This window comes from Heteronotia binoei, chromosome 8, assembly GCF_032191835.1.
Source record: "Heteronotia binoei isolate CCM8104 ecotype False Entrance Well chromosome 8, APGP_CSIRO_Hbin_v1, whole genome shotgun sequence".
NCBI classification, from domain to species: Eukaryota; Metazoa; Chordata; class Lepidosauria; order Squamata; family Gekkonidae; genus Heteronotia; species Heteronotia binoei.
Window position 1 is genome coordinate 48526008 of NC_083230.1, and position 3112 is coordinate 48529119.

Here is a 3112-nt window from a genome sequence, read left to right on the forward strand (position 1 = left end):
CTTGTGGAAATGATAAAAAAATAGAATTTGCATGTTAATATCCTCTCACTTTACTTGATCAGGTAAGAATGACAACTTGTAATTTAAAACACCTATATATTTATCACAGTCTGAATTCTGCATGGCGGAGACCAGAAGAAAATTCTCCCATGGGGGGAGGGGGGGAATGGTCCTCATATATCAGGAGTGTTGAACTCATTTGTTATGAGGGTTGGATCTGACATAAATGGGCCAGGCCATGTGTTTCATAAAATATAATGCCAGGTAGCAGAGATATAAACTTTATAAAAGACACAAACACAAACTTAAAATAAAAACATACTTAAAACATTAGCACTCTTGCAATATTTTGTTTATTTAACAGTCTCTGATAACTGACATCTCTTGCTCTGAATTATTGCATCAAAATGTCTGTGCTATAGCACTCTTGAGTACACTATTCAGATGTGTATCTGTAAGCTGCAAACCTACTTTTGATTTATTGACATTCATTACAGAAATCTCATGGTCAGTGCTCTGAGCCTATGACCCAGAAGAAAACATGAAATAGCTGGGCAATGCAAGCTTTTGTACATGAGTTGCTTTGTGTGATGGTCATGAACTTGTGAAGGCACAGAGTGAGGGCTATGTGTTCATCTACAAAACTAGAGACTTCCCAGAAAAATAACTGCAGCTGTTATGAGGCAGTGCAAGAACAGGGAGATAGCCATATATAGTGGTCACAACCTGCTATCTGGGAAGTCTAGGTTCAAATTCCCCAGTCTACAAAGGAAATGTGCTGGGTGAACTTGGTCTAGACACACTCTCTCAGCCTAATCCACCTCACTGGCTTGTTGCTATCCCTCATCTAAATAGTTCACATTGCTTTCCTATTGAGAAGTTTTGGATCATGAGGGCATGAATACTGTAATAAAGGGGAGGGGAACCCAGTTGCACTTAGGAGAGCCACAACATAAGGAGCCCAACAAAACCCACACAGCATAACAAGCCCAACAAAACCCACACAGCTTAATGAGCCCAAGAAAATAAATACTGTACCAAGGCACACAAAAACTCATACCTTGAATAAAACTTAGTTGGTCTTAAAAGTGTTTCTCCTGTGCAATTGAGGCAGCCGAGCACAGGGGAGGAGCCTAAGCCAATGGAAGGGAAGAAAGGCTTGCCTTTGTTGCCTATATAATTGAGGAGCTTGGCTAGAAAGCAAACTCTGGCTCATTCCCTCCCTCCCCCTGGAAGGAGGAGGGAGAGGATTCTCAGCTAATGCAGAGAACAGAGGCTTCACTATCTATCTTGTGTGCTTGAAAGAGTCTGGCAAAGCAAGCTGCTACACAGCTGTAGTGAACTGGAGAAGGAAGCAGGAGAGGCAGTTGCTTAAGGGCCCGACAGATGCCCTGATCTGTCCTGTGAGCTGCACGTTTGACATCCCTGTTGTATATTATATTTTGTTTGACTGATGTGAGAGTATGCCCTGGTGGCTCTTGGTAGCCATACTACTCCTTTCTCAGTCCTTGAGGATAAAGGGATATTTGTGCATGACAGACAAACGAGGAAGAGGAGGAGAATGGATTTATACCCCACCCTTCACTTGGAGTTTCAAAGTGGCTTACAATCTCCTTCCCTCCTCTCTCCATAACAGACACCCTGTGAGGTAATGGGACTGAGAGAGAACAACTATGAGAGAACTGTGACTGAACCAAGGTCACCCAGCTGGCTGCATATGAAGGAGTGGCGAATCAAACCCATTTCTTCAGATTAGAGTCCACTGCTTCGTAACCGCTCCCCCAAACTGGCCCCAAGATTTGCTCCCAGTTTAATAGCTGTGGAAAAAAGAGAAAGCTATGAAGATGGTTTCTTTGTACTGTTATGTCTTGGGTCAATAGGAAAGAATGACTTTCTATGGTGGTGGATAAAAGAGAAATTTTCAGATTAGCATTTGAGGAGCTACCTTTTCTCACAGAAGGCAGAAGAAGAAATTTCTGTCTGCTACCTTAAGAGGGAATCTGGATACTTTATGACATATCCTATGTGTCAGATTTCGGAAGTTTTACTCCCACAGCTTCCCCAGTGTGTCAATGTAGTCAGCATCCAACCTGCTGCTATAGAATCTGACATTCTGTATGATACAAAACACATTTTCTTTACAGTGAAGATACTTCCTTTTAAACTTCTTTTTCTCTTGTGCTTCGTTAAAGAAGTTTCTTCCCACACTTTCCCCTCTTTAGATTCATTTTTGAGAGGTCTTTGTGATAATGACAGTTACCTTATCTCACCTTCACCTTTTCACACCTCTTATTCCTGCTCTGATTTCGGCTCTCTTCCCACCTTCCTTCTTTTGTGTCTTCTGGACACTTCTCTTCTGACAAAAGAAATCCTGTCCAGAGCAAGATACCTGCTCCCCCTCAAAAGATGGTGGCAGTTGAGAAACGGGAGGGAGCGAGCGAGCGAGCTTGTGATTCCTGCTCAGCACCCGTGGAGGGTATAGGACCACAGGTGACAAGGCCATGCGTTGTGTGGCCTGGCCCACGAGAAGAAAGAAAGGTTAAAGTGTGGAGACGATGCAAAGGGTGACCTCTCTGTGTGGCTTGCATGGGGAAGGGGGGAGGGGCTGCCAGCCTGCCTTCTCATCTCGTTCTGTGGCCCGGAAGGTGGAGGAAGGGCAGCTGAGCACTGCCTTAGAAATGTCAATGTCTATGCCTCTCGTTCTCCCCTCCCTCCCTCTTTTCGCAGAGCCCACATGAGAAGGGAGGGGGAAGGGGGTGGTCACTTCGAGCTCGAGTCAGCTGCTGCCCTGCAGGAGGAGGGAAGAACAGCAGCCTGCTGGGCTCTCCCGGCGGTGGAAGCAGCTAGAGCTTGGCTCGGCCTTTGTGAACCCGCGCGCCGAGCCTCCGGGGTTTTTGAAAGTGAAAGTGCCCCGGGCTCCCAGAGGCGGCGGGAAAGGCTGGAGCGGCTGCGTTAGAAGGGAGGGCGAGGAGCAGGGCGCCGTGGCGGAGGGAGGAAGCCAGGAGCGAGGACTGCCCCTCGGCCCAGGGCGAGCGCTGTTTGTTCCCGTCGCTCAGAGGAGGAGGGCTTTCTCGCTCGCCGCCACGGCCGCCGCCGCCGCTCCCAGGCGAGG